The sequence below is a fragment of the Ursus americanus genome, chromosome 12, assembly GCF_024610735.1.
Source record: "Ursus americanus isolate L20-20 chromosome 12, mUrsAme1.1.p, whole genome shotgun sequence".
In the NCBI taxonomy this organism is placed as follows: domain Eukaryota; kingdom Metazoa; phylum Chordata; class Mammalia; order Carnivora; family Ursidae; genus Ursus; species Ursus americanus.
The window spans coordinates 45,015,625-45,040,926 of record NC_142138.1 but is presented as its reverse complement, the minus strand read 5'-3'; the positions used below and the strand labels follow the sequence as shown (position 1 = coordinate 45,040,926).

Sequence of the window (25,302 nt, the reverse complement as noted above, 5' to 3'; positions counted from 1 at the left end):
AGATGAGGAACCTGAGGCACAGAGAGGTTAAATAACTTATCCAAGGTCACACCACTTCGTAAGTGGTGGAACCAGACTGAAACACAATTTGACTCCAAGTCTGTGCTTCTAATCACAGCACTTTGCTTGCCTCCCGCTCTGTCTACTGAAAAGTAAAGACCTTTCTCCACTGAGGAGAAAGGCTTGATTTACAGAAGATTGCTCTGGCAAAAAAGGGAACCACTGTCCTGTGAGTCACTGTTACTTAGAATTAAATTGTCAGCTGTTAGGCAAAGAAGCATCTGGGCGGGATGGGCAGTGTTAGCTCTGCAGCCTGGAAGGCAAGCCCAGGAGGGGCCGCAGACCCAGGTTCAACCAGCCTGAGACCCAGGTTAGTCACCCTGCGGCAGAACCAGCCTTGGAAGGCAGCCCCAGCCTTGCCCGAGCTCCGGTAACTTGCTCACACCAAACCCAGAAGGCCTTTGCTTTGCGCGCCGCCACGGGAGCAGCGGCATCTGACCCAAGCCAGCCTCCGGGAGGCGGGGGCCCGGCAAGGTAGGAAGCGGCCAGCGGGCTGCTCTCCGCCCTGGGGCGCAGGGCCGTGCTGAGCCCGTGGAAGCTGGCCCTGGCTGTGGAATGGTGTTGCTCCAGCCTACAGGGTGGCTTCTGGGGCGGCGCCTGGAGCTTAGGACAATCCTCTGACTAACCCGCAGAGGCTCCAGGGGGGTTGTTTGCTGGGTAATTCCGAGTCCTTTTTCATCGTAGCCTTGAGTATGCACTTTGGATCTGGCTACCTCCTTTCCTGACCTTTCTGTTCTAGTAATGATAATACGAAGTCGTGGCTAGTGCTGGTAATTGTTCTGTTTTACTTATTTAATTCTCGCAACAGCACTGTGGTGGGGTAGAGCAATAGTTAACGACAATTATCCTCATTTTAGTGATGAAGCCAGGGAGCCACACAGAAGTTAGGCAACCTGATAGAAGGGAAAGGGTGTCAGAGCAGGGAACCTTGACTGGAACCTGCACCCCAGAGCAGGCCGCCACACGCTGGGCCTCAGGAGGTAGCCGTGGCTGGAAGGGAAATGCTAGGTGAGTCCCCTTGCTCCCTTAGTCCTAGCACCTCTGTGAGGAGGAGATCTGAGGAAACAATAGGAATTTGCTAGGGACAGTTAGTAGTTGCATTTTAAGGGCGCCTGGGTGGCTCAGTGGGTTGAGTGTCCGACTCTTGGTTTTGGCTCAGGTCATGATCTCAGGGTCATGAGATTGAGCCCCGAGTTAGGCTCTGCGGCTTAGCTGGGAGTCTGCTTGTCCTTCTCCCTCCCTCTCTGCCCCTCTCCCCAATCTCTCTCTCTCCCAAATGAATAAAATCTCATATAAAAATGCATTTTATATAAGCACCTTAGGCAATTGTTTACAGGAGCTTGGAGGTTAATGTGAAATAACATTCATGCATGTTTCCCTGGGCGGTCTGTCAGTTTGCCTTTATTCTTCTTTTACGGGAGAACGTGGAACACTCAGATACCACATCCAAAGTCAGTGTCACAGGGTAAATAGGTCTGGGGAGCCATGGTTATCACTGCAGTCCTAATACCTGCCCCTCTAAATGCTTAGAAGATCAGATGCTTAAATTTGGGATAGTCCATGAACTTCTCCCCCACACATAAATCCTACACGCGGAGTTCCTAGTGGAGCCAACACTCTGCCCCCTTCTCCTGGCTCTGGAAACCGCCGTGGGTGGGGGCAGAACCAACCTCCCAGCTTAGGAAGATGATTGGCTTACTTCGATAACAATCTAAAGACTATATAGAAAAGATGCTTTATAATGGAATTAGGTAAGACTGGCAAAAACTGGCTTTCCTATCCTCAGTGATTTTGGGGGTGTGTCTATTGAGTTCTGGAGTTTTCTTTAGAAAAGAAAAGATGTATTGTTTTAGCTGCCAAAGTCTTTGAAGATAAACCACGAAAAATAAAAGTGCCATGTTTGATAGGCTTTATTTCTTTTTTCTTTTTTTTAATTTAAATTCAATTTCTGATAGGTTTTAAAAAGTAAAAACAGAGAGTTGCTGCTGGGCTGGTCGGAGTCGTGGTCCCGTTATTGGCTGCGTTAACGATGTAGCCCCTGACGTCCTCTTCTACAATCTCTTCTCCCCACTGTGAGCAGATCGGTCACTGAAAAGTGCAGTAGGTCAGGTCGCTCTCCGCTCTCCGGCCTAAAACCTCACCGTGACTTCCTGTCACAGCCAGGCTAGGGCCCTGTCCCTTTGCAGAGGCGGCGCAGCGTAGGGCACGGCGGCGAAGCTGAGATCCGCGCTCTGCCCCCTCGCGCGCGAGCTGTGCGACTTTGGCTGCGCGGGATCGCGTCTCTACATCTGTGCTGTATCCATTACCTCAGACAGTGCGACCCGTGGCTGCTCTCCCGGGCCTGTGTGTCACAGCCACAGCTCGCGCGGGGCTCGACTAGGATCAGGTTTGAGGCCCCCGAAGTGCGTGGGTGGCCGCCACTCTGACCCTAACGAAAACACGAGGGTGGGTGATGGTTGTATTCCTGAAATTAAAATCGAGGTGGGAGCAGGCCCTCTCCTTCCTGTGGGAGGAGCTGCAGCAGAAGCCTGCGGAAATCGGATGCCCAGAGCTCCGGGGAGGACCCGTTGGGTTCTGTGCCGCTGCCCCGTGCGCGGTTTCCGAAGTCCCGGGCTGTCATCTGACCTCCAGACTTAATGGAGTGTTCTGGCTTCACGTCCGCCTCCGAGGGAGCTCAGGACCTGGCGCGGCACCGTCCGATCCGGGACAGGGTACGTGCTGGCCCCAATCTACGGGCCCTGGGCCTGAGCCTGGGACTCCCCGGACTTACTGCAGGACCTGGTAGCCCCGGGAGCCCTTTCGGTGGCTCAAAGCCAGGTGCCAGGTGTGGCAACTAGGTCAGCGCGCTGAGCAAAGCTGGCCTCGGACCTCCCCCGACGCTGGGCCTGAGCTGATAAGTTGGGGTAACAGAGAGGAGACTGCGGCTGTTTTTAAGACTTCTTTCTGGCCGGTGGGCTTGGATTTCTTGTCCACGTCCTCCCTCCCTTCATCAATACCCACATCCCCTCACCCCATACCCCCTACATCTAGACACACATTTTCTCCCCATAACACCAAACAGGATTCTTGGACCATTTAAAGGAAGGATTCGCAGGCATGTGGCTTTAGGAGGGATCTGTCACAGGGGAGTGGGATGCGTACAAGGGTTTGTGTTTGGCCCCAAGACCTTCCGATATGAGAATGTCTCTCCTCAAGTTTCAGGTGGGTTTACAGGAGGGTTCGGTTTCTTCTGTGGATAAGCGGTGTGTCCATGCGACCCCATCCCAAACCACAGGTCTGTGCACGGCCTGGGCTCTTCAGCCACACTCGCCCAGCCCCTTCTTGGGCTGGGTCCTGCCCTGCCCCCATGGGTGACTCAGGTGCCCTCAGAGGAGAAGGTGGCTATTGGGCAGGTATGACCGGTGGCTCAGGGACCCAGGAAGTGGCTCTTCTGCCTCAAGTACCCACTGCCTAACTGGTGAATCACTAAGAGAACGCCGGGCCGCAGGGCAATCCTCTGTGTCCTGTGGGATACACCAAATATAGATGCAAATCCATCTTCTGAAAGAGGCCCTGGGGGTGGGGCTAGAAAGTGGGCATGCGGGTTGGGGGGGGAGACAGCACATTAACCAGGCCCCCGGGGTCCTGCCCAACCTGCTCTCCACCCCGTGCTTTGCAGTCCGCATGAACTCTTTTTGTCCTGGTGGCTTTATGTTATTCCACCTTTTATAAGTGTTTGTTAATTTTGTTTTATTTTTTTCAAAGGTGAATGCCTTTGTGAAGAAATGTCCCATGTTAGGAATCTGTGGGACTTTTCTCATTACCCAGCTGACCTGACATGGGATGGGTGCTTGACTTTGGCTCCAGGGGAGGGAACGTGTGGCCATGGGGCCCCCCATCTTTCAGAGCTCTCCCTTTCCTCCCACAGGCACATTTTGGGTCAGATGAGGGGCTTCAGGTCCCCTAAAGGAGGCTCGATAAAGGGGACCAGTGACAGCAGAGAACACATCTCATGAGCTCGTTTCAAGGAAAGTGAAGGATCTCATAATGACAGTTGTGTGTATGGTGGTGACTCAATGCGTGGATGTGCCAGACCCTGTGCTCAATGCTTCGCTAATGTTATTGTGTCTAATTCTCAAGGGCCAGTCCAAGAGGTGAGTACTGCTGTCATCCCCACTCTACAGTGTGGAACCCGAGGACCAGAGAGGGTGAAGCAGGTTGCTAAAGGTCACACAGCCTCAAGCAGCAGGGCCAGTCCTCAAGCCCAGGTTTGACTCTGAAGGCTGCCCTTTGGACCCCCACCCCATCAGCCTCCCACTCAACATTGCCCACTGTTCCATACTGCAGGCGGAGGGACCCCAAATGTCTGGGCAGCCCCTGCCTCAAACCTGCTTCCCTTCCCCTTAAAGCCCTGAGCGTCAAAATCCCCTCCACGGATGTAGTGTTTCTTCCTGTGGAATCTGCTGAAAGATCGCTGCCCACTGTGTCCATGTGTTCTTCACGGGAGAGTCCTGTAGGGGAAAGATTATCAAAATATTTGCTGGCCTTGCAGGCAGTGCTTAGAGTCGTTGCCAAGCACTGCTGGGTGTGTGAGATGGGAGGTGCCACTGTTCTCTTGCTTCTGTTTGTATCTGCTGAAGGGAAATAGGAAGAATCTAATGGGAGTTCTGTTTAGCCTTCTATGAGCCCAGCAGGGATGTTCAAGTACAGTACAGATATCAGACAAATAAATAGGCATTTAAGAATTTTCCAGTTGCTGGGGCGCCTGGGTGGCACAGTTGTTAAGTGTCTGCCTTCGGCTCAGGGCGTGATCCCAGTGTTCTGGGATTGAGCCCCACATCAGGCTTCTCCACTAGGAGCCTGCTTCTTCCTCTCCCACTCCCCCTGTGTTCCCTCTCTCGCTGGCTGTCTCTCTCTGTCAAATAAATAAATAAAATCTTAAAAAAAAAAAAAAAAGAATTTTCCAGTTGGGAGCATTAGGTGGGATCTGAAATCTGAGCTGAGTGAAGTGCAATTAGCACGCTCCTGGAGTCATGAGTGTGCCAAGCCCCCGGGGTGTGACATGAGCCCTGGGTCCCAGCCAGAAGACCCAGCACCTTGCCTGGCTCTGCCCTTGGAGGGGCCAGGAGGGACAGTGAGGAGAGACGACCTTTAAGAGGCAGGGCAGCATCTAGGAGCCAGGCTGTGTGAGTTTGATTCCAAGTGCCCTTCCTAAGAGCTGGGAGACTTTGGGCAAGTTCTGTCAGCTTTCTGGGTCTCAGTTTCCCCATTTATACTTTGTGTGTGTGTGTGTGTGTGTGTGTGTGTGTGTGTGTGTATTAAATGGGTCTCTGTGTAATATCCCTGGACCAGTACTTGGCTGTTACATACAAAGCACTCAGTAAACACTGCTATTATTGTTAACAGCCCCTTCCTGCTCTCACATCTTACCAAATGTGGGTCTTGGCAGTTACTCCCTGAGAGGTAATGCTTTGGTTGAGTAGTGGGTTGAGAAGCTGGCTGGAGGGAAAGAAGGTTCTCCCTTGCTGGCTCATATTTAATCAGCTCATGAGTTCCTCTGCCCACCTTTCCTCCCCCTCACAAGGTGCAGGTTTAATACAATGATTTCACCTGAATAAAAAGCCTTAGAGGTGGGGTGGGGGAAGCGAGGAGGGTAATTTTCCCCTGACGATGCCCTGGGAGTAGGAGCAGGAAGGGAGAGGATTGTAGGGAGATTGGCTTCAGTTGCTGAAGCAAAACTCGGCAAGCTTTTTCTGTTCCTTTTAACTATTTTGAGTTTCTCTCTCCCCAAGGGAGATACTTTGCAGGTGACATGCTTTGGGTTAAAAAAACCCATGTGTCTGAGCCAGCAAGACCAGGAAATTCAAATCAGAGCCGTAGAGCTTACCAGCTGGCCAGGGGTGTTTCTTCTCTCTGAGGTTCAGGTTCTTATCTATAAAATGGAGAGAATGATACTTATTTTACAGGGTTGTTGGAGAGTTAAGTACAATTGGGTGCTTATAGCACAATAGAGGGGCTCAGAAAGGCTAGCTCCCCCTACCTTGGCCTCCCTTCTGCTCCAGTGCCTCCGTCTGCCTGTCCATCTTCTGTCCCAAGCAGAAAAGACAGGAGGCAAGCCCCAGGTTCCTTTATGTTGTGTGCTGTTAGCTTTCTGAACAAGGCTATAATCTTTATAGAAGTGCCCCTGGCAGGTTACAACCTGTGAGCTGTCACCAGGAGTGGATGCTGTCAAGGTGAAGCTATAAATAGGAAAGGAACAAAGGGGGGAAACTCAACAGCTCCTTCTCACTTGGCATTCAGCCACAGGTTGGTGGCCTAGCTCTCTAGCTGAGGTCTCTGGTACTAGCCGAGACTGGTGGTAGTCAAAGGGTGGGCTTGGGGAGACTGCTCTCTTTACCAGGTATCCTCCACCCCATTCAAGAATGAGTCATTAGGGTTTAGGTGACGGGAGCCACTGTCATGGCTATACCGGCCTTCTTTTCTCCGGCCATGGAGGCCTTGGATGGCTGGGGGTGTGCTAGGAGGGAGTGGGATGGTGGCAAAGGGGGTAAGGGGAAGGAGTAGGGCATAATCATGGGCCTGGGCATCATATCAATAGGCTGAAACTCTGAGTTCCCACCCAGTAGTGTCCCTGGGGCTCTCAAAGTCCTTGTCATCTTCTGCCAGATCCTGGGCTTCTCTTGCATTCATCTAAGCTTTTCTCACTGCTGCTGCCAATGTCTTCTCCCTCAAGGTCATAACAATCCCAAATGGTGCCTTTTTGCAATTTAGAACAGGCCCTCTTCTTCCCAGAAAATGCACTTCTGAACAGGACATGTAGCTTGGGAAATGGGTGCACAGGCTAGATTTCAGCCTCCATTTCCTCCTTCAGTTGAACGACCTTTGCAGTGAACAACCTGCACAGCTGCACATGGCAGCCCCATTTTCCATTCTCGGCTTAAATGGTCTGGATTGGCCGTGCTGCTTTTGATGCCTCCTCTGAAATTACTGCTCCTGCCTCCACTTCCCTTCCAATAGTCTGGCCAGCTTTTGATAGGTTACAAGAAATAGCCTGGCACTATCTGGTTTTCCAACCCCTCTTTGAAGGAGTTTGTGACCCATTAATACTAGGACCGGGTCAGAGGGCTCCATAGAATCCAGTTCAACAATATTCTATTTCTTTCTCCCTTTCTTTCTCTTTTCTTTTCTTCTTTCTTTTCTTTCTTTCTTTCTTTCTTTCTTTCTTTCTTTCTTTCTTTCTTTCTTTCTTTCTTTCGAGTAGTGGGGTGAGGGTCAGAGGGAGAAGGAGAGAATCTAAAGCAGGCTCCACACCTGGCATTGGAGCCCAATGCGGGGCTCAATCTCACAACCCTAAAATCATGACCTGAGCCGAAATAAAAAATCAGACATTTAACCAACTGAGCCACCCAGGCGTCCCCAACAATATTCTTTCTGATATTATTCAGCGATCTAGGCCCAGGTGAAGATTTACCCCATCTCTTATAGTAGTGTGAATACCTCGTCTATCCAAGGAGCTCCTGCAGAGGCCGGGCAGGGTTTCCCTCCACGGTGGTAGTATACACCCCGGCGTACTGGGGGTCTAGCGTCAGTCTTAGCTCTGCACCATTCCCCCAGAGGTCTGGCAAGTTGGCTTGGAAATAGCCCTCCTGAGAGCCTGCCCTGCCGTCTCCAGCTTCTTGAGGGGGCAGGTATGCGGATCAGTGTCCTCCCTCCCCCAGGGCTCCACAAGCATAATATTCCCTCACGGGTGACCGGCCCTTGGGGTTCAGGGTGGTCTGAAAACATGGCATTTTATGATTCCATCTCTCCCTCTCTTTAAACCCACGGTCTCTACCAGAATATCCGGACCACCTGTTAGACACAAATGGTTCAAAGCCAAGTTTCTGGTAGCTTTGCCAATAGCCAGGAGAGGCCACTCCCTTTGAGGAGCAGAGATAGAGGTGGGCCGATCCCTGGGTGGTCCTCGTGCCGCACTCTGAAAGGCAGAAGAAGGGGAGAGTTGGCTTCAGACACATTCGTAGGTACAAGGAGGAGCCAGCTCTTGGTCACTGTGGTAACAACCAGGGGTGGAGAGAGGCTGTAAAATAATCCTCAAGCTTTCTCCCTAGTTAATAGCCGAATCTGTCCGTGTAACCTGGTAAATGTAGGCTGTTATAGGAACATGTCTGAGGGGCACTAACCCAGCTGTGTAGAACCAGCAAAGAAGTTGTGAGGAATGTGATGCCTGGAACGGGGTGGGGACGAGGTAGGAGGCGGTTGGATGAAGGAGGGAGGAAACTGAGTCATGACGTGGAGGCGTGGGATGAATGAGGAGTTAAGGGGAGCCATCCGAAGCAGTTTGGACTTTAACTTGTGGGTGGCAAGAAGTTCTTGAGGGGCTTTAAGTAGTGGAGAGATGGGATCAGGCTCTCATTCTAGAAATAACGCTCAGGTGGCTGGGTGCAAGACCAATTGGAGAGGGGCGGGATCGAAGGGCGGGAGACCAGCCCGGATGCTCAGGAGGGCCGAGGTGACAAAGGAGGAGGAGCCCTCCTGGAGTGGCAGTAGGGGAGGGAGAGGAGGGCATGGATTTGAGCACTGTTGAGGCACAGAGTCCCCGGGACTTGGTGAGTAGGGCGGTGATGAAGAGAGATGGGGAGCCAGGATGGCTCCCAGGGTTCCAGCTCAGGCAACCCGCCTGACGTACAGAAGTATAAGAGAAGGAGGACTGGCATTGGGGTGAGTCAGGTTTGGGATGTGCTCATTTTGAACTGTCTGCGCCACAAGCAACATTCGGCAGACCATTTGGAGGCAAAATTGAAGCTCAAGCAGCAGATTGTGGTAGAACTATGGAGAACCATGTCCGGAGCTCGGTGTGGCTTTGACACTGGGGCACCGGAGGTGTTGTCACAGGACGGGAGTAGGCGGCTTTGAGGGCCAGCCAGCTCCAGGCTGGGTTCAGAGGAGTGTCTGACAATGGGGGAGTGCAGTCCAGGGGTTCCCAAACGTCTGGTATCCCACGGACACACGGGGTCTTGTTGAACACGGCTTCTCCAGGTCTCTGTCTGTGTCTCTCCAATCCAGACCTCTAGGAGACCGCCTGGGAATCTGCATGTTCAAGTTCCCCAGGAGATTCTTAGGATCAGGCAAGCTGGAGAACATTGACATCAGGGTGGAGAAGGGGTATTTAGAGAAGAATGGGTAGAGGAAATGTTTGAAGACACTGGGAAGGAGTGAGCAGTGAGAGATGGGCCAGGGAAGAGGGCCGCGAAGAGGGGTGGAGAAAATCCATGCCCAGAGGGCTTATTTTGGATGGTGAGCAAGGATTCCCCTTTCTTTCCTACGTGACAGAATTGGACCAAATTCAGCTTCTGGTCCTGGTGAGGAGGACTGAAGAGTGTGCCTGGGAGCAGTAGGAGCTGAATCACTTGTGGATGTGGGTTTGGGTCGTCTCTCCTCTGAGTTGTCTCATCCGTCACTAGGAGGTTGGTTGAACGTTGCGTCAAATCCTCTGCCTCTCTCTCTTCCTTGTTGTCTGGCTCTCATCCTGGTGGGTCCCAGGAGCAAATGGCCACAACTTGTCATTGAGTTTCAAAATACAGAGGGGCTCTATTAAGTTACCTCACCTCTGTTTCCAAATAGAGCCAATAAAAAGCTAAAAGCCATTCTAAGAAGGAGTTTACACCATCTCCAAAATTGTATGGGCTTAGATGACCCTCCCAGGACTGGAAGGTTTCCTTTCTTCACCCCTTGGTGACTCAAGCAGGGCATCTCTGGATCCCAGAGCTGGGGCCAGACAGATACGTAAGTGGGGTCGATGGCCACCAGTATGACAACCACCCCTGCCTGACATGGTATGCATCCCTCACCGGAAATCCCACAAGGAGGCAGGTGAGGTTGAAGCAGCAGGTGTGGAGGAAGAGACCTGGGCTTTAGAATCTCTGTCAGATCTCTGAAACTTTTAGGCATGTGACCTTGGGCAACTTAACTTCCCTGATCCTCAATTTCCTCTTCTGCAAAATGAGCATAATATCTACCTCCAGGTGCTACTGTGAGGACTAGACGGGCGAAGCCCAGAGTGCCAGTAGTAGGTGCTTGAGCAACAGGCAGGCCAGTCACTACGGAGCGGTATTGGCTACACTCTGCAGTGAGAGCCCAGAGCAAGGGACCGGGGCGGGAGAGTGCAGGGGGAAGAGTCCCTGGAGCTACAGCTGACAGTTTGTCCCCAATAGTTACCAAAATCACGGTAGTCCTTGTCCACAGAGGCATCTTAACCTGTCCCTTATTTAGCTTTGTTACCAGAGGTGGTAACAGTATAGTATTATTTCTGTATAAAGTGCCTCAGAGTCAAGGACTACCTGACCTGCTGTCCCCAGCGCCTTGTACTTTGGGAACTCTCTCTAGGTGTTCATTAATCTTATACTCTGAATCAAGACACAGAAAGCACAAGTCTAGTCATCCGGAGTACCGTGTCTAAGAAAGACTGACATGACTCACTGCAGAATATGCAAGGATTATTCACTGATTTCCTTCCATGTGGCCCATTTGTCACCGCCTGGTCACGCTGTGAGGAAGAGCTCTTCCTATGCCTTCCAAGTTCATGAGCCCCAAAACGGAGCCAGACGAGGTCACATGGGGAGCTCACAGGGGTTTGAACTTCCTGGAAACGCTGACAACCAGGAAGTCCACCTCCCACTCTCATTTCAGACAGGTCCTTCAGGCAGGAGGAGATTAGGGCAGCAGCTTAGCCCCCCTACATCTGCGATAGGAAATCTACGATAGGAAAAAGGGATTTTCCTCTGGCTGCCTGGGGATGACGAGGTTGATGACTGGCACATTCCCCTGGAGGAAGGTTGCTGAGCCGGGGCAGGGCCTTAGGCACAATCACATGGGAGGCTAGTAAAATGTGGGGTTTGAGTCAGCTGGTCTGGGGTGGAGCAGAAATTTGACACTGAGCAGAGTTTCAGCATTTCTGACAAGCCCCCACCCCACCCCACCCCCCGGGATGGTGACACTACTGTTCCCAGACCCCTGGGTAGGAAGAGCTCTGAGGACAGAGTGGGGACTGGGGGCGGGCGCCTGGGACTTCACAGTTCACACCTGTGACCCATCTATGTGGTTTCCTGCCATGGGGGAAATTCAAGTGTATGGGGAGGCCCAGTCTGTGATCCCCGACCCACTGGTAACTCCCACAACCCCCACCCTGTGCCTGAAAGTCTGTTCAAAAGTCCAGTTTGCAAATACCTACCGAATGCCCACCAAGTACCAGGTACTGAGTTAACCCAGCTGGCTTGCTTCCTTTCATGCCATTTTCAAGCACCTCAACCCAAACTCTCCTGCTCACTCTGAGAAACAGGGCCTCACACTGGGAGGTGACATAGGCAGTGGGGTCAGGAAGTCCAGCTGAGGGGCCTCCACATCTTAGCTATGTGCACTTGGCTGGCTACTTGGCCTCTGTTTTCTCATCTATAAAATGGGCTTAAACTTCGCCTGTCTGGGTTGCTGAAGGGATTGATCTAGATGATGTGTGTAAAGCTCTTAGTCTAGTGCCGGTGAACATAGCTACGAATTTGAATTCAAGCTGTGTTTCCTCCTGCAGAACCTTTGGCTCTGCCCCTCACTGCAGACACTGCTTCTATACTAATTCCAGGGGCACTTGACTGTGTCCTTACCTTTTGGTAATTTTGGTTCTGTCAAGAAGGCCATTCAAAGGAGTTCCAAATGGTCACCACCCAAGAGGAATGCCCCATACCAACTGAGCATGTGTGTATCTTGGGGAGGGGGAGTTTCATGTGAAGAAGGAACCAGAGAGGAAAGGACCAAGTTGATGACCTCACCCAGCTCTCCCCTTTGCTATCCCAGCCCTTGCACTTGGGTACTGAGGTGTGTGGCAAGCACCTCGTTACTGATAATGCAGTCCTGTAGATCCTGCATACAGTAAACGATGTGTTTAAAAAGTCACTGGCAGACCCATGATCGTCTCTATCATAACCTCACTTTCATGCACTTGCATTCCAAAGGGCTTTCTAAATTTAAATTTTAACAGTTCATCATGGCATTTTTCAAGCATTCACGAAAGTAAAGGAAATAGTGTGACAAACCCCAGCTTTAATAATTATCCACATTTTGGCCAGCACAAGGTGACCTGAGTGGAAGAGAAAGTTGTGGGATCCTGCCCTGGGATTGCACGCCCCTGGCACCCCCCGGGGAGTGAGTTATACAACATTCATGTCTTGTTGGGGGTCAAGGCAGGGGAGGCTGAGAATTCTGCATCTCTTCCCTCTGAGAATGGTAACAACCCCACCTGGCAGGGATTGACTGAGCCTGAAAAATGGGCGGCATGGTTGGAGAATGTCCTTCCTTGGCTCCCGCCTGACCTCTGTACTCACGAGTGGAAAATGAGGAAGGATCAGGCAGAGCCAACAGGTTGCTAAGCTGGGAGCAATGGGCAAAGCTCCACTCTGAAATTTCCACCGCCTCCCCTCCCGGCAGCCACCTGCCTGCTGAGGTCACCAGTGTCCTCCAGGATGGCGTGGGTCCTGTATTGTAGAATGATGACTACTGTAAAGATAAGCACCATAAACAGCCGAGAGAAAGGGAGAGTGTAATCTGACCCTGGGCCGGGTGGACCCCATAGGGAGGGAGTCTGTCACACTTGTTAGTGAATCAACGTTAGCTCTGAGGTGTGGAGGAGGCCATGGACCCCACTCAGCTACAGCAGCCTGTGAACTGAGGGATCGTCTCCCCCGGAGGCACGATCACGGAGCACTCCCATCCTGTCAGCGTTGCTATAGTGCTTTCCTTCTGAGAGGTTGCGGGCACCGCTTCTCAGAAGCGGTGCCCACATCTAGTCAGGCTGTGGGGGGTAAGGAAAGAGGAGGGAATGTAGAACGAGAAAAATCTACATTTCAGTCCTGGCTCTGTTGTTTATGGGGTTCAGTTCTGTTGTTCTGTTATTTTATTTGCCCTTGGGCAAACCCCTGAAACTCACTAACCTCTTTCAAAAAATGGGGATGAAATTTTACCCAAGAATGATTTAAAACTCAGATATATAAGTATTATTAATTTTATTTTCTTAACTGCACTGGTTTCAGGCAAAACTACAAAAGATGAAGGGTTAATTTAGCACTTCCACGTTCTGAGCCAATTCCCCTTGTTCCCAAGTCCCCCTTCTCTACTTACTCCGGAAGCACCAGATGCTTCCACACAGCCAGCCAATCAAGAAAACAGCCAATTAAATTAATATTCACTAAAGGGCTGGTAATTTAATCTCAATAGAGGAAATAATCTACATTTAACAAGCACTTACTAAATGCTGGGCACCAAATGTATTTTGTGCGGTTCTCCCAGCAGTCTCATGAGGTATGTGACTATCACCCCCATTTTACAGATGGGGAAACTGACACAGAAGTAAGACATTTGCTAAGAATCATGGAGCTAATCAGCAAACACCGGGATTCAAATGCAGATGTGTCTGACTCTAAAAGCAATGCTATTGGTTTATATCATTTTGTTTTCAGATACTATAACCTAGTGATTCAGAGCACAAGCCTGGGTTGTGCCAGATGGCCTGGGTTCAAAGCTCAGTGCCTTTTCATATCGCTGTGTGACCTGGACAGGGACCATGTCCTCATCCATAAAAAGGGATAAGAATAGTGCTACCTCATAAGATTATTGTTGGAATTAGATGAGTTAAGATACATAAAGCTCTTAGAATGGTATCTGCCACATAGTAAGTGCTATGTAAGTTATTATTATTTATGAAAGCAGTCAGAGCTCAAGGAAAAAATTCAAACAGTTTAGAATAACATGAAGGAAAAAGCAAAGTCCCCTCCTGCTCACCTGTGAATTTCACCTCAGTTTGATGGGAGAAAATTCTCTCAGCGGTGCCTGGATGGCGCAGTCAGTTAAGTGTCTGACTCGTAGTTTCAGCTCAGGTTGTGATCTCAGGACCCTGAGATCGGACCCTGAGATCGAGCCCTGCGTCTGGCTTCATGCTCAGTGCAAAGTCTGCTTAAGACTTCGTCTCCTTCTTTCTCGGCCCCTCCCCTCCAAATAAATAAATCAATCTTAAAAAAAAAAAAATTCCTTCACACATTTTGTACATGTAGACACATAAACCCACACAAATATATAAGCTTGTTATTTGTACATTAATGGAGCAATTTGCTTTTTTCACTTAGTGGTATTTCAGATCCCTTTCGGTATCAGTTCCTGTAGAATTACCTCATTCTTATCAGTTGCACGGAGTGCGCCATAGACTAGATGCACCGTAATTTAGTCATCCTTCTGCAGGTAAACACTTTTTTATTTAAACCACGATCAGTGCTGCCATGAATATCTTAGTGTGCACAGGTGAGTATTTCTGCAGAACAGAGTCCTAGAAGTAGAACTGCCGGGCAAAGGACACATTCGGAGCCCATGTCCTATTAGGTCATCTATTAAGGATTAACATTGTTTTACTGAACAGAGGACTATAGAGAGAGGTTGTGCCCAACACAAAGGAATGAGCAGCTAGTCGTGGAGTTTTAAGTGATAACATTGTTACGAAGATTTTTTTTTTTTAAGACAGTGAGTCCTACGACATCCCACAAACCATTCTATTAGGCTGAAACCCACTTATCTGGGAAGCCAACTTTGTTATCAAAGATTGAATTAGTACACCTAAACAAGTCAGGTTTTTCTTTCAGTTTGACTCCTCCTGAAGCTGGCAGGCTTCACGTTCCTTTCATTTCCTCCAACCTTCCAGGTTCCTTCTGTGGCACCAGACAATGCTGGCAGGGCTGCCCTCCACCCCAGGCCGAGGCAACCTGCAGCATCTAGACTGAGCCCTTTCCCAGCATAATTCAAGATGGCAGCCAAGTGGCCCTTGTACTAGGTTTTACATACATGTATTTCCTCTTTCTTCATTTCCAGACAGAAGCATTTCTTTTCCAAACTCCCCCTTCTCCTTTATTTCACCAGCATCAACACTCTGTCTCCAGTCCTTTTCAGCTCTCCCTTCTCTCTGTTCCACAGCACAGAGGACCTCCGCTGAGCCCCTGTTTCTCTCGCTCTGTGTCTGGGGCTATGCTATCTGATGACATACTCAGCTTCCTATCTCCTCAGGCTAATGATGCTTTCCATAATGTAGGGACTTAAAATTTGTTTTCGAAGTGACATTTTTTAAAAAAGATTTTACTTATTTATTTCAGAGAGAGAGAGAGACAGAGAGAGAAAGTGGGCGACAGAGTGGGGCAGGGAGGGGCAGAGGGAGAGGGAGAAGCAGACTCCCTACTGAGCAGGGAGCCCGACTTGGGGCTCGATCCTAGGACACTGGGATCATGATCTGAGCCAAAGGCAGATGCTTAACCAACTGAAACACCCAGGCTTCCCAAAATGACATTAAAAAAAAAAAAAGATTTTATTTATTTATTTGACAGAGAGAGAGAGTGAGAGAGGGAACACAAGCACAGGGAGCTGGAGAGGGAGAAACAGGCTCCCTGCTGAGCAGGCAGCCCCAATGTGGGGCTTGATCCCAGCACCTTGGGATCATGACCTGAGCCGAAGGCAGACACCTAACGACTAAGCCACCCAGGCACCCCCCAACATGACATTTTTAAAAAGATTTTATGTATTTATTTGAGAGAGAGAGCAGGAGCAGAGGGGAGTGGCAGAGGGAGAGGGAGAAGCAGACTCCCCGCTGAGCTGAGCAGGAAGGCCCATGTGGGGACCCTGGGATCGTGACCTGAGCCGAAGGCAGCCACTTCATGGATTGAGCCACCCATGCGCCCCACTAAGTGACATTTTTAATAATAAAAATGATACACGTTTACTGGAAAAGAAAAATCTGAAAGGAGAGCTTTGTAAATGTGGAAATTCAAATTGTCTGGAATGCCATGATTATCCAGAGATATTTTGATGTATTCTCTTTCAATTGTTAAATACATTGAGAAGCTTATTCATGCAAAGCTGGTCACTAAATTAAGAAAGTAACTGGGGAACAAGTGTCTGGAGTTTGGTGATGAGACAAGCCCTGAAACGGGTAGTTCAAATGTAGACCATCCGTCCGAGGTGTACCTTGTATAGAAAATGAGCCTCTGTTGTCAAGAACTGCCTCTTTTTCGCTCACTCACTCATTCAGTAAGTATTTGAGGGTCTTGCCAGCCACGGTCTCCTACAATGACTTCTCTAGCCAATCTGACTGAGTTGGCAGCCATCACACAGACCTTTTGGAAGCCGAGTTGACTTCCCTGCTTGGTCGACTGGGGATTTCCATGACAGCAAGTCGACAGCTAGCTCTTCACGGAGCAGGAACCTCGACCGTATGGTTTCTGAAAATACCGTAATGCTTGCTGCTCTGATGCATGTCAGAGATGCCAGCTCTTTGTGTCAGTGGTTTATTATATACGGCTCCAGGGAATTCTGTCTCTCTGTCTGCAATTGTTTGAGTTCAGATTTTCTGTTTGGTCTTCATCAGTTAATAGCTGAAACATCTGTTGTTCCTTACTTCTTACCATTTAGGGCTGGACAAAGCTGGGATTTTAGGAGTTCTTTTTTCCTTAAAGTACATTTTGCCCGACGCCTGTCCCCGCTGCCTCTTCACTGGTGATGGCCTGGAGTGGGTGGAGGTCAACATACTACGCTGTGGCAGGAAGGGATCAACTCTAGTCGAGCTCTCCCTGGCAAAGCCTCTTGCACTGCCCAGAAGACATCCCCTCCATGTCACCAGTTATGTTTCCCTTCACGTGTCTCTTTGGTCCAGGATTTGACTGTTTAAACATTAATGTGGAAGCTGGCTGTACCCTTGAAGAAATCTGAATCCTAAAATTGTTTATAGCACAACCCACATCCATGGCATTACATTTATTTAGCTTATAAGGGAGCTTTACCATTAATACAAAGATGAAAGGACGAAGGGTCGAGAGGCCCGAAGTTCGTTCATTCATTCATTCATTCATTCATTCAATAAATGTGTACCGCCTGCCAGTTATGCTCCAGGCCTCAACCTAGGGACGAAACAAAAGTACAACCAGACATGGATCTTAGAGTCTATCGAGCACCAGATGTTAAACAGAAATAACAAAAATAAATGTGTAACTGTGAATGGTGACAAATGCCAAGAAGGAGAGGGGGCTACAAGGCACATATGGATGGAGGACCTGTTCCAGGTTTAGGACATCTTAACTTGGGTTGGTTATTAAATTTCAGGGTGCTTCAGTCTTCTCTTCAGTAAAATGGGGATACTACTACGCTCTCTGACTCACAGACATTGAGGGAAGAGTGATCGTGTACATGAAAGGCGTTGAAAAATGCTCAGCGTACCTAGATGTGATCACGTTGCTCTCTAGCAGAGGCAGCTGCTTCTGGCCTCTTCCACAGCTGTCATCAAGCCAGGCATTACTCAGCCTCTTGGGCTGCAGACCTTTTTGATCATTTTCCTTCACCTGCCAGGCCACTGGGGTCAGATAGACCTGGGATTAACCTTGGTTCTGCTCCCTACATCTACTGTGAATTTGGGTAAGTTACTTAGCTGCTAAAATCCACTTTTCTTCTTTGTGAAATGAGGCAATAATAGTACCAGCTCTTGGCTTACGGCTTGTAGAGCACTTAGCATTGTACTTGGCTTGTAGTTACTCCTAACCCGATTGTAGCTACTGTTATTGTCATCATTATTATTAACTCTTGCCAGTTATTTCTTGCTAATAACTTTGGTCATTTTGGGCCTTCCATTCCCACTACCGCCAGCCTGGTCAAGGCCCTTGTCATGTGACAATTGCCATAGCCTTCTAATCAGTATCCTGCTGTCACCTCTCTGGTTCATTCTGCATGGTTTCCAGAATGAGCTTCCTAAAATAACAGTGCTTTGCATGTATCACCACTTTTCTTTAATATTATCATTGAAAAAAAATTCTGCAGCTCATACCACAAAGAGCTAAGCTTCCTAACATGGAATGAGGTCCTAGAACATTGATCATAAAGAGACCTACAAATGGATAGAAAAGTGGGAGTAGAAATTCCAAAAGGGAAAAATAAATGACTACTGAACATGAAAAGATGAGCAGCCTCACTTATTATAAGAGAAATGCAAATTAAAATTGCACTAAAATTCACATTTTACTTAGAAGGTTGACAAAAATTCAAAAGCTTAATATAGACTTTCTGCCCAGCATGTGGGGAAAATAGACATTTTCTTATATTGCTGGGAGATATAAATTGGTACGGTCCCAATGGAAGGCAATTTGGCATCACTTATTGAAATTACAAAAGCATATACCCTTTGACTCAGGAATTTTACCTCTGGAAATTTACCTTACAGGTACACTTGTACATACCAATGGCATATATACAAGATTATTCATTGCAGTATTGTTGTAATAGGAAAGGTTTGAAAACAACCTAAATGTCCATGAATAGGGCACTGATTGAATAAATAACAGCACATCTCTTCAAAGGAGTACGGTGCACTACTATGAGAAAATCTCCAAGATATACTGTTAAGTGAAAAAAAAAGCAAAGTGTAGAACTGTGGGTATAGCATGTTACTTCCTGTTAGGGGTTGGGGATAACATATACACACTTAGAGAAACTCTGCTAGGCATGCATGATATTAATAGCAGTTTTGCCTGTGGTGGGAGGGGGACTGGGCAGATAGGAGACAGAGTCGAGCGGGGGACTTTTCACTGTATCCACTATATTTCTCCATGTTACTTAATCAGAAAATGATGGTTGACCCTTGAATAATGCAGGGTTTAGGAGCACTGACCTCAGTGCAGTTGAAAATTTGCATATAATTTTTGACTCTCTAAAAACTTAGCTACTAATAACCTATAGTTGACTGGAAGCCTTACCTTCCATAGACAGTTAACACATGTTTTGTATGTTACATGTATTATATATTGTATTGTTACAATAAAGTAAGCCAGAGAAAAGAAAATGTTATTGAGAAAAAATCCCAAGGAAGAGAAAATACACTTACTGTACTGTCCTGTATTTATCCCCAAAAATCCCCTTATAAGTGGACCTGCACAGTTCAAACCCATGTTGCTCTAGGGTCAACTGTATATTAAAAATAATATTTTCCATCCATTAATGTATTGAACACCTACTATGAGCCTGGCACTGGGGATACAAGTGTGAAAGTAGTTTTGTAGTGGAAAGACCACTGAACTTGAAGTTAAAGCACCTGATTCAAATTCTGACTCTGCCTCTCACCTGCTATGGATCTTGGCACCTAATAGGCATGCAACAAATATTTGTTGAATGAATTTAGGTTTGACATTCCTTAACCTTTCTGAGTCTGTTTCCTGCCATATGAATGGGGCTAAAGATGCTTCCTCTCGCAGGGGTGTTGTGAAGACATAGAATGTATCATGAATTAGAGTATAGTTAATGATAACTACTATATGCCGGGCACTTTCACATTTATTATTTCCTTGACTCCGCACATGTGTTCACTCACTCACTCATGAGGAAATGGAGGGACTGAGAGGAACAGTGACTTGCCCAACCCCTCTCTATATGTGAGTCGTCTAGTCTTTCTTTATTGCTACCTCCCTAATGCTCCACAAAGAAGAAAATTTACATATAGTAGGTGCTTAGAGAATTTTGAAAATCAAGAAAATCCAACTTATGTTTTATCACTGCTTTCAGGGACACTTCAGAGGAGCAGAAAGTTGGTAAATGTGTTTCTGATAATTCAGTTTAGATATATATCAGCTGGTCTGACATTCACTGCACTGAACATTTCAGGAAAATTCAACAAAAATGATAAGTGTGTACTTCTCACGAGGTAGGGAAGATCAAAGCCAACCCACAAAAACACCTATGGGGAAAACGGAGAAACTCATTCTTAAGGATGCTGCACTTAGAATCTTACAGACTTGCCAATCTTTCTTAAAGGGATGAAAATGACATAACGTATATCCAACGTAGGGGAGCCTCTGTGGCTCAGTCGGTCAAGCTTCCAACTCTTGATTTCAGCCCAGGTCATGATCTCGGGGTGGTGAGATTGAGCCCCAGGCTCACGCTGGGGCGTGGAGCCTGTTGAGATTCTCTCTCCTCTCTCTGCCCCTGCCCCTGCTAAAAAAAAAAAAAAAAACAAAAAACCCAACATGGCACAATTTTTAAAACATTTTTATTGGAGTAAAACATGCAAGGAGAGCAGTGCACAAACCAATTAGTTTGTATAAAAAGGACAGTTAATTTTTATAAAATAGATCTATATAACCAGCACCTGGATCAAGAAATAGAATATTACCAGCATCTGGAGCCCTCTCTGGCTCCCTTTCCATCACTACCCAACCCAACCCTCAAGATAACCCACTCAAGATAACCCAACCCTCAAGATAACCAGTATCTTTACATTTAACATCGTTGATGTGTTTTGACTGTGTTTGGAATTCGCGTAAATGGATGTATTTAGTATGTATCCATTTGTGTTCAGCTTCTTTTACTGGACATCCTATTTGTGAGATCATGCTCTTGTTGGGTGTAGAGGTAGTTGTTATCACTGTATTACCCAGAGCTTGTATTTCTCCCACAGATGGACATTTGGGTGGTTTCTTTGGGGCTGTTATAAAGAGATGCTATACACATTTTTGAACATGTCTTTTGGTGAGTATGTGCATACATCTCTGTTGAGTAGACAAGATACCTAGGGATGGAATTGCTGGGTCACAGGCTACATGTTAATTTAGCCAAACAGGTCTGTAAAGTGTTGTTCGAAGTTCTCTAATATTAGCCATTCTGGTGGGCGTAAAGTGAGACATTACAACTTCAGTTTTCATTTTTGGGATGATTAGTAATTGAGAAAATTTTCATATGTGTATTGTTTTGTTTTGAGAAATGCCTGTTTATTCCTTATCTACTTATTTTCAGTCAGATATTCTGCCTTTTTCCTGCTGGTCTGTAAGCATTCCTTACAGATTCTGTATACAAGTCCTTTATTGGATACATGTGTTGCAATGGTCTTTTCTCCTTTGTGGCTTCACTTTTCACTAATGGTGTCTTCCAGGAATAGGAGTTCTTAATTAGAATGTTGTCCAATGATCAGTTTTTTTCCTTTATAGTTAGTACTGTGTGTGTTTAAGGAGTCTTTGCCTACCTCAAGGTCATGAAGTTTTTCCTTTTCTTTCTTTCTTTGTACTTTGGATAGTTTTATTATCTTTCACATTAGGTTTAAAATCCATCTGGAATGGACTTTTTTTGACATGGTACGAGGTAAGGGTCAAGATTCTTCCTTTTTCTGCATGTAGGTATTCAGTTGATCCAGCATCATTTACTGAAAACACATACCTTCTTTTCTCAATGCGTCACAGTAGCATTTTGACTTAAATTGTGACCATTTAATGTAGATCAACTTCTGTACTCTCTATTCTATTGGTCAGTTTGTCTATCCTTGTTGCCAATTACTATGTCTGTAGCTGTCTGTAGCTTTATAATGGGTCTTGATATCCGCTAGTGTAAGACCTCCAGTTGGCTCTGCTTTTTACCCCACTAAGCCTACCTAGTACTGAAATGCCAATTCTACTTCCCCCTTTGCTTTCAGTTTGTCCAGGTGGGTGTGATTGATTTGCCTGTTCCACGGTTTGGTTATTTGTGGTTACCCGGATCTTTGTCTCATCAAAGCCCTTTAAACTGCAAGGCAGCCAGGTGTCTGCAGACAGCTAAGCCGATCTGCTGGATAATTAAGTAACGCGGGGAAGGGGGAGGAGTGGAATAGGTGGGGTGGTCCCTCGAGAGGGGTACAGCGAGGAAGTGGCCAGTCTACACTTCAAGACTGTTTTTTTGGGGCGCTACGAGGAGAACCAAACTCTCAAATCCGGGCAGAGGAGGGCAAGGCGAGGTCACCGCATGTAAATGTCGCGGGGGTTCCGCGAGGCCGCGCGAATCGGCTCGCCGGGGTGGGGCCGCGACGCCGCAAATCACCAGTTGAGGGCTGGAGCGCGCGCCGCGGGCTCAGAGCCGCGCCTGCAGCTGCCGGGGCCGGGGCGCGAGCCGGAGCCGCCGGGCGCACAGGCGAGCCGCGCGCGGGCTTCTCTGCGGGCGCGCCCCGCCGACCATGAGCGGCCCGTGCCCCGGGAGCAGCCGCGGCTGGGGGAACGCCGAGCGGCGCCTCTGAGCCCCTAGCCCGAGAGCCCTGGCACCGAGCGCCGCGCGGGGAGGTGAGTGTGTGCCGCGCGCGTCCCGCGGGTGTGCTGCCCGACCCGGGGCGCCGCGGCCTCCCCCGGCTCTGGGAGGACGGGCTGGGAAGTTTGTTGGAGAAAGTTAGGATGGGGGGGGGGGAGTTGAGCCGGCGCTCCCCCTGCCCCCAGCAGAGTTGGCGTTTGGGGGCGGGAGTGGCTGAAGTGCGGACACGGCGTGTGCCCTCGGGGCCCTCGGAACTGGCTCCTATTCCCCAGACGTGGCCCGCGGCGGCAGGCGCTCAGCGAAGTGCCGTGAGCATCTCTGCTCTTTGCTCTCGAGCGGCATCCTCCTGGGCGCTGGTCTCTCCCGACCCCCACCCCCACCCCCCGCGCGTCCCGGCTGCTCAGCAGGCAGCCCTTGGTCGTCTCGTCCGGTCCCTCTCTGCTGGGGGTGGGGGGGGGCAGGGCCTAGGGGCTCCGCTGGAAGCCCTGGGCTTGGAAGAGGCTAGTTTCTCCACTAATCTCTTGGAAAGTTTGCAAAGAAAGCGAAGGAGCCTGCCCAGTAACTGTTGACAACACCCCCCTCCCTCTCTCCCTTTGTTGAGAAAGAATGAATAGTTGGTTGTGTCGCTCCCTTTGCGTCGGGGAGGGGAGGAAAGGGGAGGCGAAGGGAGGGACGGTGGACGCGAGGTTCGACCTCAGCCACTCTTTCCCGAGCGGCAGCGGCTGCCACCACTTTTAAAGTTTGATCAGGTGTAGACATTTGGCTGAGAGCGGTCGAGTGGGCTCCGAAGCAGCTGGCAAGGCGAAGTGTTCCGTGGGCAACATGGTGGGTCGTGGCTGGAGTGGAAAACTCTGATTTGGGTATTAACTCGCTTGAAGAAAGTTGCGAAGAGGCAAGAGCGTTTGCCTAACCTCGCGTGTGCTTTCGCGCAAAGCCATTAGCTGAGATAGAGATTGGAGCCAAGCGTTCAGAGATTTCTTTTAAACCTTGACTCTTATCTCCCAAGGCTACACAGATCTGTCCAAGGAAAATACATTGGCGGAGGGAAGGTCAGTTTAGGAGCGGATAATCTCCCTGCATGTTGCCAAGGACAGGCGGGAGGAAGGGGAGGCCTCGGTGCTGGGAGAGGGGGTTCCGCAGAGCATCCCTACAGGGACTGCCCAGTTAATAGTGGAGAAGCCACAGGCCAAGCGTTGTATGGGGGTGTGCAGGGGAGTGTATGGAGTATAATGTAAAAGGCTTTCCATGCCAGGGGCTCCCTCACCTCCTTGATTCCAGCTTTCTCTAAACCTGCTGAGAAGCCTGGCATTTCCAGATGACTAACCAAGATCTCAGTCTCCTGTTCATATAGAAAGACCTGCTTGTCAAACGAATGCTAAGCTTAAGAACTTTATCGTGTAAATTCTATGCTGTGTTGCTTGAAATACAGTCCATGGAAGAATTATTCATACTTCAATCATTTGGCTAGACTCCATAAATTTACTTCGAAAATAGGGATACTCTTAATTTCTAAACTGAAGAGAAACTTCATTCTAACTGCATAAGCCAATTTTTAAGTGTGTGGCGGTCCTGTCTTCCTGTCTGACTCTGCAGAGAGGTTATAAAACTACGTATCCAAATGAAACATTCTCTGTTGGGGTCGTAATTGGGTGGCTGGGGCAGTTACATTTCCAGAGCTTGAAATATGATAGAAAGTTTTTAATGCCCACATCAGATGACATTCTACAAGTTTAGGAAATAGCTCATTTTAGAAATAAACTGGAAAAACCCAAGCAGGTGGGCTGCCTGTCTCTTGCTTGACTTGCGCGTGCTCTTCCGCTTCTTCGGGATGGCTCTGGCTCTGCAAGGCGAGCGAGTTGGGCTGCTGTTGCTCGGGAGCACTTCAAAGCAAGCACAGCCGCCGAGCGGGGATCAGCAAGGCAGCACAGACGCTGGGAGTTCAGCAGGCTTGCTCTTGCCCCTATTGAGATTTCAGCTCTTTGAACATTCACCAAGGTCTCATATTTTCCAATCAAGATACAGAATCTTTGACCTTTGTATATATTTCAAGGTCTGGCATTAGACTGAGTCAGGACACGGTGTCTGTTTACCTGCATAGTAGAGAGAGGTGACGTCAGGTGGCCAAAGTCTCACCTGGCCTTTTCTTTTAAAGACTGCGTATGGGCTCTCTCGGTGTGCCTGTGTGTGTCTGTGTCTATGTCCTACTTGGTTTGGTGTGTTTATGTTTATGGCTCTGAGTTAAAACATTTACCTCCCCATCCTTCCTGGCTGCAGTCTTTCCCAGAAGCAGTGACTTCTTTTGTGGACTCTCTTTGTACTCGGGATACTGTGACGAGCAAGGCAGACAGTCCCTGACCTGCTGGGAGGAAACCTGTTTATTGAGTGCTTGCCGTATGTCAAGGGCTTTCCATACAACTGTCGCATTTACTTTTCAGGGCAATCCCACGAAAGAGGTATTTTTACAAATGAGAAACTGTCAGAGAGGTTGAGTAACTTGTTCCGGGCCACACAGCTAGTAAGTAAATGGCAGAGTAGGGATTTGACCCTGTGAATGTCTTACTTCAAAGCCTAGGTTCTGAGTCATACCATGAATGACTTAAAAAAAAATCACATAGTACATAAGAAGTACATGATGGCTAGGAACATTGAGATAGAAGCATCTCCGAGCAGAGAAAACCTGGGAGCCAGGAAGTGGAGATTTGGGGTTAGTCTTCACCATGCTTTTCCAACCATATATGCCTACCTCAGGGCCTTCAATTTGCCCAGTCCCCTGCCTGAACTCCCTTCCCTTCTTCTCTTGACTGGTTCTCTCTTTTTTTCAGGAACCTCTTCAGAGAAGCCCCCCCCCCCCAATCTAAGATAGCTCTCCATCCCAACCAGTATGTTCTATCATTTCATTCTGGTTTGTGTTCTTTAGGACACTGACGCTGGGGTATTGCCTGATCTGTTTTCTTGTCTGTGTTGACTGGACCTCCCCCTGGTTCCCCCCACCCCCCACCCTATCACAACTTAGGCTCCATGAGAGCAGAACCTTGTCTAGTTTATCATGTCCTCGTCCCCGGTACATTGGAAGCCCTCAGACAATATATATTGAGTGAATGAACATGTACTTCCTTTATCTGGGCTTGATTCTCTGAGATCCGACCGGATTATAACACTCGGAGATTCTGCCTA

General features: G+C 48.6%; 1 protein-coding gene across 4 annotated transcripts in view; it reads left to right on the top strand.

Moving 5' to 3' along the window:
* Positions 1-351: 351 nt before the first annotated feature.
* Positions 352-25,302, top strand: part of BCAR3 (BCAR3 adaptor protein, NSP family member) — a 130,893-nt gene continuing 105,942 nt past the window's right edge. The window contains exon 1 of one of the 4 annotated variants that reach the window (XM_045801757.2): positions 352-370. The gene's annotated coding sequence lies outside the window, so the exon portion shown is untranslated. Of the gene's footprint in view, positions 371-2,705; positions 2,772-21,965; positions 22,164-25,302 lie in introns of those variants that run through there. The other 3 variants (XM_045801756.2, XM_087866109.1, XM_045801755.2) reach the window with 3 other exon arrangements.